The following is a 12,366-nucleotide window of genomic DNA, read 5'->3' as shown; positions in this document are numbered from 1 at the left end:
TAGAATCAGATGTGCTGGAAGGACTGGAGCCAGGGAGCCATCCGGGCTAAGCGTGACTGAGAAAGGGCATACCGCCTCCACCTGCTGCTCAGGAGCCCTCTGGTCTCCCCTTGCAGACACAACAGCATCTCGGCTCCTGCTGCTACTTGAACTTGGACTTGCTGCAACCCCTCCAGGGTGTGACTCTTTCTCATGGCCCTGGTTCATCCTCACCTTTCTGGCTGCTTCCTTTCACTTTTAGTTCCTGCTTCTAGCTACATCATGCCCTTCATAGCTCCTAGTTCAGATCCCTAACAAGGAATCTGACTGCCTGAGTTAGGGTTCTCCAGAGAAACAGAACCAATAGGCTGTGCAGAGAGACAGATAGAATAGGATATAGATATAGATAGGGTATCTAGATATAGAACAGGTATTTATTCTATCTATAGATAGGGAATATAAATACATAGGATTTTAGATATGTATGATTTATTATAAGGAATTGACTCACATGATTGTAGATGCTAAGTTTCAAGATCTATATAATCAGCACACTGGAGACGTAGGGAGAGTTGATGTTTCAGTTCGAATCCAAATCAGTTTAAAAGCTAAACTCATCCCAAAACATCCAGAAGAATGTTTGACCAAATATCTGGGCAACCTGATGGCCCACTCAAGTGGATAGGTAAAATTAACCATCACATTGCCCCATGTCGCCTCTCTGGTGTTCTCTCTCCATTCTTTCTTTCACTCCCTCCCACCTGGCTGCCTCACAGACAGTTGGTCTGGTCAGCCTTTAGATTAGCTGCCACTGGAGCAGGCATTCATCTGTATCCAGTCACCTGAGGCTGAGCGGTAAGTTGAAGGGACACGTTAGCTGCCACCATGGCTGTTGCTTCAGGGAAACAGTCTCCTTTAGAGAAGCTTGAGGTGGGATGATCAAATTGTTAAGAGCAGCCCTAAGTCCAAAGACCCTGACACCAGTGAATGACACCAGTAAATGGGAGTTTGTGTGGCTAGCTGCCATGTTGGTGATGAAATCAGATATTTTAGTGAGCTGCAGGGTCATGGCGGGCATTGTGGCTACAAAGGTAAAAGGACATGACCTCTGCATTCAAGGTTGTCACAGAGGGTAGGAAAGGCAAGTCAAGGATCCCTGCAGCTCAGTAAACATAGAATGCTTGGCTACAAGACCTCTTGGAGATCTAGTCCAACCCCCTCTATTTCCCAGGTCAAGAAATGGAAGCCCAGGGGTACCTGGGTGGCTCAGTCGGTTGAGTGTCCGACTCCTGATTTGGACTCAGGTCACGATCTCAATCGTGAGGTCGGGCTCCGTGCTCAGTGCAGAGTTGGAGCCCAACTCAAGTCTGCTTGAGGATTCTCTCTCTCCCTCTCCCTCTGCCCCTCCCACGACTTGCAGGCACGCTCTAAATAAATAAATAAATAAAATCTTAAAAAAAAAAGAAATGGAAGCCCAGAGAGGTTAACAGACTTGCCTGGGGTCATACAGCTAGTTATAGGTAGAAATTTAATTTCAGTTACCATGTATTAAATATGCAATATGTGTAGGAGATTAGCCTAGCCCTTTTTTATGTTTGTTATTTCATATAACCATTATTACAATGAAATAAGGTAGGCTTTATCCAGAGGAGAGACCTGAATTTCAGAGAGGTACATGGACTCCTTCCAAGTCACAAAAATAGGTAGGAGAGAAATGAAAAAAGGTTTTCTGTCATGTCAGTGTTGCAAACCAAGGCAGTGTCAAAAATTATAAGTAGGACTTCAAAATGTCTTTAAGAAAAGCATCCAGTGCTCACCAATATGATACTTTCCTGCTCTTTGAGAGAACAAATATTTAATAGAAAAAGAGCAGCAGGAAGGACATTTTTGAGAGACTGGATAAGAAAGGAATGTTAAAGAAACACAAAAAGGGAGGGGGGTGGACATCTTTGAGATGATCAATAATAAAGATGTTTTAATTAAAGACTTTTAAATATCCAGGAAAAGATCCATTTTACAGGTGAATAGGATGACTTAGCAACAAAGAAGAGAGTGAAAGAATCAGATAGGGCAGTGAGGCAAGGCCTGATCAGTGTGCTAATGAGACATTCTGTCCTTATTTTCCTTAACCTGAAAGACCTTGGCTTGACCAAAGAGCTATTTGAAATAGCATGCATATTGATTTTCTCCCCAGGCTGGGTTTGTAATCTTTCCTGAAATAAGAGCATTCAGACCAGAATGAGTGCTAAGCTGCTAGATTCTGCAAATAGGAAGGCTCCCTTGGTCAATTGAACAGAACACAGGCAGGATAACATCTCTGGTTATGGTACTTCTGGTTGTAGTTTTGGACTTCATTTCCCTCATTTCCTTCCCCTTCTATCCCCCCTTCCCCTCCTCTACTCCCTCCCACCCTCCTGGATTTCTTGTGCTACATTTCTTCCTTCCTTCCTTCCTTCCTTCCTTCCTTCCTTCCTTCCTTCCTTCCTTCCTTCCTTCCTTCCTTCCTTCCTTCCTTCCTTCCCTCCTTCCCTCCCTCCCTCCCTCCCTCCCTCCCTCCTTCAGAGAACGCACATGAGTGTTGGTGGGGAGACAGAGAATCCTAAGCAGGCTTCACGCTCAGCATGGAGCCTGATGTGGATCTTGATCCCATGACCCTGAGATCATGACCTGAGCTAAAATCAAGAGTTGGATGCTTAAATGACTGTGCCGCCCAGTCACCCCTCTTGCCCTTTAATTTCTATAGCAGAGTATGTAGAGTAGGGATCACGACTCATTTCGCCCTCTGGGTCAACAGGCCACTGAAATTAGGATGTAATAATATATGGAACGGAGGCTGTGCACATTTGGAAGTGTATGTTTAAGCCATAAGGGGCAGGGGCTACTCACCTCCACCTAATTTTTGCCAGACTTGACTAGGGACCTGGTGTTGCCAAGTCTCCCTACTTTTCAAAAGAACCTGGAAATCTGGATTTAACTTTTATGCAACACCCTGATTTTTAAATCTTAACAATTAATTCAATTCTTCAAATTCTTAAATGCAGGTAATGACCCATTAGTCACCAGCTTTTGGCCCCTAGTATTATAATGTAAGAAGCATAGTTGAAATCATCACGTCTAGCTGTGTGACTCTGAGCATGCCTCTTAACCTCTCTGAGCCTTAATTTTATTGACTATCAAACAGTACAGAAGATGGCATATTAAGTGCCAGGCTTACTGTCTCATACCAAGTAGATACACCATAGATAATAATTCACTCCCTTCTGTTCAATCCCCTAACCACAGTGTTTCAATCATGTATACCTCTGATTCCAGAGAGGAATATTCAGTTTATTACAAGACCAGTGACTTCTGGAACATCAGCTTGCCTTTGTCCTGCAAACGATCAAATCACAAGAGCTTACAGTGTATTGTTACCCTGTTTTGTTGAAAGCCATTTCCCCAAAATGCATTTTATGTGGGCAATGAGTCTCTATTCATGCACAATTTCACATGAAAAGATTTGCCCTTCTCATCGTACGCATGGCTTGAATCGGCCAGCCTGCGTGAAAATATTTCCATTCATTAGCATGCCAAATGATGTCACTGGCCTGGAACTTGGGTGGATATTGCATGGACTCATAGACTCCTAGCACTCTAAGGATTCTCGGAGAAGACCATCCCGTCCACCCTTCCACGCAATGGCCCTTTCGATGCAGCTTAAAACAGCACCGGAAGGTGGTGAGGGCTCACTATTCTGGGAAGCCACCCTGGCCACTCTAGTTATTGAAAATCTCTTCCTTGTATCACATTTAAATCTGAATTCTAGTAACCTCTTCCCAGTGGTTCAGATCTACCCTCCGGCAATACCGGGAGGAAGTTTAGTCATGGCACAACACGCTATGTTGTTAAATAATCATAAGGGCAAGAACTTACATGACAATGTCAGGACTGTTCTTGACATTTTACAGGTCTTTACTTAGTTAACATTCACAAAAACTATAAATCAGGTAATGAAGCATTCCCATTTTCAGAGTGAGGAAATGTGAGGCACAAAGCAATTAAATGACATGCCTAGGGTCTCACGGCTGATAAAAGAGAGAGGCAGGAAGGAAACCAGGGCGGTCTGTCCTCCATGTGCTTAGGGCCTACCTCCTCCTGCCCCTCCGCAAAGGGACACCAGCACCAAGGTTACTGCAGGACCAAGGACTCTGATGTCATCCTGTCTCTGCCACTTCCTCTCAGAGCAGACTTGGGCAACCTTCTTAACATCTCTGACGTTTAAATGAGAGGTATGCCACCTCTCAGTGGTCTTCGGAGTCAAATCTCTGTAAATTGTCCAGAGCAGAGCCCAGCAAGCAGTAGACATGCAAAGGGTTTTTGTTGAGTAAATGGAACTTATCAAGACCCCAGACAGTGCATCACCTGGTCTTTCATCTTTCCTTCCATGGCCAGCATTCCGAGAGTCCTCTTCATACTAGCGGCTCACTCCTCTTTGGGCACTCTCCATTTTCCTCTGTCACTTTCAGTATGAAGGATATTTTGGGGTGGCCTTGCCTACCTCAGAATACAGTGGTATTCTCACTAGTTTAACAGCCCATTCCCATCACTGCCACTAAGACTGTGCGAATACACTTCTCTCTCAAGCATCTATTCTGCAGGTTCTACACTGGGAACTGAGGATAAATGAATGAATTAAAACAAGAATTCTGCTGTAAGAACCTAGGGTAGCGTAGAATTGATGGTATAAAGAGTTATGGAAAGGGTAAAAAGGGAGTGTGAAGAAGGGAAGACAGCTCTACCCAGGGCAGGTTGAGACATAGAACATTTTTGAACAAGGAAGGGAAGGGAAAGGAAAGAAGGGAAGAAAATGTATGGTTTAGAACCTTGGAAAAACCTACATGTCAAAAAACAAACCTTAAAATGATGACATAAACTCATGGTAGGATATCCAAAAGCTCTTAAAATGAGTTATAGGGAAATTCATAAATATGACAAAGACTCTAATATATAAAGGATAAGACTGGTAAATTCTACCACTTCAAAATTTCAAATGAATGTATTGCAAAAACAAAAACACAAAAAGCCAATGTGTAGCAAAGGTTGCTGGTTATGAGATCACCCACACACTTGAAGATACTTTCGTCATATATAACAAAGGACAAGAATCTAGGGAAATGCTAAACCAGTAAGTAAAAGAAAAAACTATATAGAAAAATAAGGAAAAGAAATGCACAGGCAATTCACATAAGAGTAATCATAAATGCTTGATTAAACGTATCTGCAACCTTAGTAATCAATTTGGGGAATTCAAGTTGAAATAAGAATGAGAAAGATAGGGCATCTTTGAGCTCGCCGAGTAGACACAATGAGCAAAGCTCACCCTCCCGAGTTGAAAAAATTTATGGACAAGAAATTGTCTTTGAAATTAAATGGTGGCAGACATGTCCAAGGAATATTGCGGGGGTTCAATCCGTTTATGAATCTTGTGATAGATGAATGTGTGGAGATGGCAACTAGTGGGCAACAGAAAAATATTAGAATGGTGGTAATACGAGGAAATAGTATCATCATGTTAGAAGCCTTGGAGCTAGTATAAACAATGGGTGTGTTCATCAGAAGAAATCAACTGCTTCCACATGTCCCCTCCATAGTACCTGTTTTACTACAATATAAAAATCAGGTCGTGTGCATTTTCATATCGAACTTTTTTGTTAAATAAACTTTAATAATAGTCAAAAAAAAAAAGAATGAGAAAGATAATTTCTCATCTATCAGACTAGCAAACATTTAAAGGTATGACAAGATCAAAAGTTGGTGAAGGAATAAAGGAAAATTACTGTGCTTATCATGAATTTCTGATGAAATATACATTGATAATATGCTTACGAAGAGTAGTTTGGCTCTCTGAGTGTATACGTTTCCTATGACCGAGTAATTCTGATACACATGCATATGTACATAACTTCCAGACACACTCTAGAGAATATTGTGGACATGTGCACAAAGAGATATATACCAGAAAATTCATTGCAAGTCTATTTATAATGGAAAAAACTATAAACCCTCCACATGCCCATTATTTGAGGAATGGAGGACTTAAGAAGAACAAGCTAATGATGAGATCTGAAGCACATAATTTAAGTGAAAAAGTATGCAGGATTATATTTAGTATATGTACAGTATGATTTCAGTCATGGAAATCTTTTTAAAAACCCACACAAATATTAAACAATACTATGTTGTTCATACATAAACTGTGTTCAAAAAAATAGACTGGAAAAGATACTTAATTCATGAAGTAGTAGCCACTAGAGAGGGAAGAGATGAAACTCACAAAAAAGAGTGAGAGGGGACTTTAATTTTATCTGAAACATTTGATTTTTTTATTAAAAAAAGATTTAAGGCAGTTGTGGCAAAATGTTAATAATTATCCATTATTGGTGGTGGGCTCATGGATGTTTGTTATAATTCATTGTCACTTTTGCTACTTTTATAATCGTCTTCAAAATTTAAATGCAATCCCAGGAGAAGAGCTACTTTTAAAGTCTTAAATGAGTCATTTTGATGAGCGAGGGTGGGGTGCACGTCAGAGTTTCCCTGGGTTTCTTCCCTCAGAATGACCCTAAGAAAAGTAGCACAACAATCCAAGTAATCTCTGATTATAAGGTTACAACCCTCCCAGGAACAAATCACATAATTTACTTTTTGCTAAAAATCAAATATAAATATGAAGCAAAAGAAAATTCTGTATTTGTATATTCAGACTCAGATATTTATTGTTTGTTGAAAGTTTAAATGAATTTGAGGGGCACCTGGATGGCTCAGTCATTTAAGCATCCAACTTTTTTTTTTTTTTTTTAATCACATTTTCTTTTAAACACCCAACTCTCAATTTAGGCTGGGGTCATTGTCTCGGGGTTGTGAGATGGAGCCCCGTGTTAGGCTCTGTGCTGAGCATGGAACCTGCTTCAGATTCATTCTCTCTCTCCCTCTGCCCTCCCCCCTCCACTTCTGCTCTCTCTCACTAAAGAAAGAAAAAGAAAAGAAAAGAAAAAAAAACACAACTTTCAACAAACATTGGTGAGCACCTTCCCCCAAGGCAGGCACTATGCTAGAAGGAAGGTACCCATAGATAAACAACTTTCTTGGGAGTAGAGCACCAAAGTTGCATTTTACTGGGCGCATACCCTTACTTCCAGATTTCTCCCCGATGACACCTTCATAAGTATTCCCCGCAAAAACACTGAGAAGGAGGTATTATTATCCCCAATCTATAAATTAATATACTGACAGTGAGCCAGCCCAAGGTCATCGTCAATTAGTGAGTGGCAGCTTTTATTCTCAGACTCACGTTTTCTGACATGAAGTTCCACGTTGCTAGAGCAGACATTGGATGTTCTCAGAAAAGTGAGATTGAGATCTCTTTTGAGATGCACAGTATTCTGTAAAAAGCAAAACTTTCCAACCTTTGCTTTTGTCCTTGAAACTGAGAAATAAAATTGTGAGTGGAACTAATAGTCTTTGGATGGCCGGCCTGCCTACCATTTAGTTTGCGTTCCCACTGGGCAGGAACCATGTCATTGGCCATGGTTTGCTCTGTGCTGAGGGCATGGATGCTCAGATGGAGAGTGCCCTCAGAGCATGCCTTGCACCTGCCAGTGACAAATTGTCAACTGGGAGGTCTGTGAGCACCTAATTGGCTCTTGTTCCTTCAGAGGACACACACCCCCTCATGCAGAGAGCCCAAGGAGCGAGGTGCTGAGGTGCATAAGATGTAAGGTCTAGGCTCCCAGTGTCACGGTTTCTTTTCAGCTTCCTTTGTGACTTTAGCCAGAGTGGGCTTTCTGATCCTTAAAACTCCTACATTTAAAATGCCAGTTCTTAGATTACCAGTATATTGATGGGACTAAGTGAATAGAATGTGCTGGATAACAAAATAATTGTTGAACTTTTTCAGATGGTCTTTCTTGATCCCCAAGGCCATCCTGTGAGGTACAAAGGAAAATTCCTAAAACCTCCATTTCACAGAGGAGACTCAGAGAGGTTACCGAACACTCCAGTAAGCGGCTCTCTGGTCAGTGAGAGAGATTTTCAGGCTAAAGAGTACACATGAGCCTTGACAGACTATCTACCGGTTATTATTCTAGCAGCCTTCCAAAGTTGCCAAGTGGTTTCCTCTTCTTTTTCTGAGTCAGGTGAGGCTCAGCCTCACACCTGCGGGCTCTGCTCACTTTCTCCAGACGGGAATACCTGCACACACACACACACACACACACACACACAGGTGTAGCCGCAGGAGGACCTCTGGCAAGGTGCCCTATGTGTTAAGGCCTCTCTTCACTCAGGACAGCATGAACAACTGGAGCCCTTGTAAACACTGAGTCCACATTGTGGAATGAGTTGTTTCTATGTCACCAATAACTGATAGGTGCACTGATGAATGCGCATTCACATCCTCACGTACAGTGGCACACAATACAAGCTGATAGCGATAGCATCCTTGGGGTGTTACCTCCCCACTGATGCTCCCCGGTTTCCACACCATCATGCTTGTGGTTCTCTCTGCCCCCATTGCCATCCTGGGTCACCTTGTCATTTCATCCCACTATCCTTGTCTAAATCCTCCTGCTCCTTCACATCACTCCCCCAGAAAGCCTTTCTGGCCCTCCCCCCTCTAGATTCAGGCAGTCCCCCACATGATCCCAGAGAGCCTCCTCTTTCTTCTGTGGTGTGTAGCTCATCGCATGCATAATTAGTGTCATTGCCTGTGCTGGGGACAGAGCCGTGGGCCTGGGGTAGCCTGAGTTTCTCAAGAACATAGGCCTATACACAGAATCAGATTCCTGCCCTCAGGGCAGTCCTACCAGCCCCCTCCCCCACATCAGGCATGGACCGCCCTCCTCATGTCAGCATCGTCAGGAGAATGGTGTGGAGCCCAATGCAGCCGCGTGGTCCCCTCCCCTCATATCCCGCTGATGCCAGCCAGAGTTAGGGTGACTTCACTGGTTTTTCATTAGTCCCTAGCCTGCCGATCCTGCATTTTGATAGAAAACAATTTCCCCTAGATTCATTGTTAATATTGTTCATAAAATACCATGCTATCTATTTTTATATCTTTATTTTATATCCCACCACCTACTTGTTTCCACACCTGCACAATAAGAGAGCTGGAGAATATAAATCTCCAAGGTTCTTCCCAGGCTAATGTTCTGAGTCTGTGGAATGTCCCCTTAGTGGGTTGAGGAGCCAGAAGAAATATCCCCCGCTTTAAGTGGCTATCGTCTGAGAGCCATAGAAGCAGCCTAAATGAAGACTATTTACTGTATACTGAAGATTCCAGTTTACTTATTTTTCTTCCCTTCCAACCTGCTCCAGGTGGTTGAACCTCCACCCCCACGGGCCTCGTAGAGGATTAGTGCTCCTGCAGAGATCCCATGCATATTACTTGATGAAAGCTGTTACACGGGAAAGTTAGCAGTGATTAGAATCTGTTTGCCTTCACTTCATCTTATTGCAGATTATATTTGTATATTAACTTAATAATTCCCTGATTACCAAGGAGTTCAAGTGAGGTTCTCACTCTCCTCCATCCTCATTAGCCTTGTCCAGCTGAGCTCGTGCCAGGCTGAACCATCATGACAGTGTCTCACTCAGCAGCAGGAGTGAGAATGATTCGTTCTGGGAAACCTGTCTCTGTTGCTGTAAACTATTTGCATACCATGTGGATTTGCACAGACCTAGCCAATGCCGGGTCCCAGAAGCAGTCTGCTTTCACCTCCCCCCTTACCTGAGAAGTGGCTGTGCATTATTCAGTAAATGGCCCCATCTGAGGAACTGACATCACTTCCTCATGAAACAGAATTTAAATTTAGACATTTTGAGAGGCAATGTAGCACAGTGGTGGGGTACATATCCTTGGGACAAGCGAGCTATGTTATAAGCTAGGGGATGACTTTGTTAGAGTTACTTAAGCTTTCAAAGCCTCAGATGACTTATCTATAAAGTCAGAATAATAATAGGGCTCACTCATAGGAACATTATGAGGATAAAATGAAATATGTATAAAGCATATATCAATATATGTGAGTTTTCATTATTGTTAATATTAAATAGTATCTGTGAAAGAATAGCAGAGAGGCAAGAGAAAGGTTTATCTTATGAATAAGGAAATAAAGCTAGGCGAGGAGAAGTGACTTCATCGCCTCCTTATCAAGCACTTACCATGGGCCAGTCCCTCAACATCAAAAATCCGATGTCCAACACCAGTCTCTGCCTTTCAGACAGTAAGAAGTAGCTCTTAACTACTGTGGAATCAGAGAAGCCTTCCCAGAGGAAGTGTTGGCTGAATTGTCTTCATGAATCATCCTTTAATACCCCACCTCAGTCCTTAAAACCACACCTAACATCGCCTCCATGAAGCTCTCCTTTATTCCCTTCTCCCTGTCCAGTACATAATTGATCATTTTCTCCTCTATTTAATTTGTACTTGGTCTGCCTTCACACATTTGCATATAAAATGCACATAAAAACTGGAGATTTTTAAATTCTTTTTCGGTTGTTTCTATCACTAGCACATAGCCTGGTGTCTAGGACATAGCAAAGGCAATCATAATTGCTGACTGAATCTCTAATGTGCTTCCTGTGCATAGGAACTGCTCTAAGTACTATATTTATATCAACTTGACCTCCTGGCAACTCAGTGAAGGTGCTAAGACTCAGTGCTAAGACTTAGTGATTTGCCCTAAATTGCTCAACAGCCAGGATTTGAATCCAACCCTTGATCCTAACCATAATGCAATAACTCTCCGCAGAGGTTTGCTGAAATGGACACAGTAATGGTCATCAAGTGCTAGGTGCTTTACGTGTATTCTCAGGTAATTTTCACAATACTATTCTGATCCTCATAAATGTGTAAGCTGAGGCCTAGCATGTTTATGTACCTTGCCCAAGGATGCATGGCTAGTAAGTGGCTGGAGCTGAAATCCAAGCCTGTGGCTAGAGCCTGAAATCTTACCTACGACCCTAATAGTCCCTAAAGTGTGATGTGGGAATCGGGACTACTATGTGAGGATATTTTTATGTGGTTCATGGTTTATTTTAATAGTTATGTGTCTGTTTTAATGTGCACCACAAACAGTATGACTAGAATCTTAGCCCCATGGTTTTATTGGTGTAAATGCTGAACAGGAGCCTAGAGTGCCTATGGAGGTACTAGAGTGTGTCATCTGTAAAATTAAGTGAATGGTAATGCAGTTAGATAATGGGTGTGAGAGGCTGGTGCATAGATGGCTGAAGTTTGGGAAGCTCTGTGTTATGATTCCCTGCCTCCCCAATATGTGGAAGGGACAGTGACAGAGACATGAGAACACTCCAGAGTGTGAAAATAACAAAGGTGTGAAGTCAAGAAAACACTTATTAAGTTTCACAAAGGGTACTGTCTGGATTTGTCTGCCTGGAACTTTGAACTTTATTCTATAGAAAATGGAGAGCCTTCAACGATTTAGGACCAGAGGTGAACATGACATTGTCTATTAATATTCGTCTCTTAGAGTCATTGTGTGTTTATTATCCATCTGAATTTATAATAGCTTAACAATATATCTATGCGTAAATACCAGTGAATAAACACTCACAAATATGCATTTGCTGCTAGCCCCCTAAACACAGTGCTCAGAGACACTGCTATAAAATCCGAACCATGATGATGTAAGCCTTGATCTGCATGTGGGATGCAGGGCCCACCTCTACCCTGCACCTACGCATTTTACAAATTAGGGCATTATCCTCCTTTTAGAAGTTGCTTCTAACTGCCAAGAGTGGTAGTCTTGCATCTTTCTCTATTTGAAATTGTAAAACTAATTGAACAATTCATTGAATCTAATGGCTTTAAAAAAATCAATAATTGCCTCCCGTTATTGATATAGTGGAAACGCATGGAAGGAATTATCCAATATAGAAAGAAGCCAGTTAAAATAAATAATTCAATAAGCTGCCTGGCAATCTATTCAAATTTTGAACTTGAACGATGACATGGGGTTTCTTAAGTATAAATAATGAAAGAAATATACCTAGTGCTGCCAGGGTGTGGACTAAAGCTATGGGCAGCCAAGATGCCAGTTCCTGGCATTTACCCCACTACTCATGGTTTTGTGGTCAGTAAATAGGTTGTTGGCTGTAAGGTGTCCACGTGGGGAAAGTGAAGTGTATGAATACTGGCTCCCAATTAGTGTGGTTAGCATTTGAGATCAGAGGATGGCAGTACTAATATGTTCCTCAAATATATCTAGTAATTTACAAAGCACTTTTACATCTAGCCACGTGTAGCTATCAGCCACCTCGATATGTTGCAAATGGGAAAACTAAGGGCTAGTAATATGAATTGACAGTATGTAGTCCTATTGCTAGTCC

The 12,366-nt window shown here is 42.1% G+C and overlaps 1 protein-coding gene and 1 pseudogene across 1 annotated transcript in view; both read left to right on the top strand.

Annotated features, from left to right (window-relative positions):
* The window catches only part of LOC115942550 (disabled homolog 1), a 1,065,325-nt gene that overhangs the window by 445,251 nt on the left and 607,708 nt on the right, over positions 1-12,366 (top strand). The window lies entirely within an intron of this gene.
* Positions 5,276-5,661, top strand: LOC115937425 (small nuclear ribonucleoprotein G pseudogene; annotated as a pseudogene).

Source organism: Leptonychotes weddellii, chromosome 4, assembly GCF_054177405.1.
Source record: "Leptonychotes weddellii isolate Sample4059 chromosome 4, ASM5417740v2, whole genome shotgun sequence".
Classification (NCBI taxonomy): Eukaryota; Metazoa; Chordata; class Mammalia; order Carnivora; family Phocidae; genus Leptonychotes; species Leptonychotes weddellii.
Note: the sequence above shows the minus strand (reverse complement) of the source record. Positions and strands in the feature narration are given on the sequence as shown.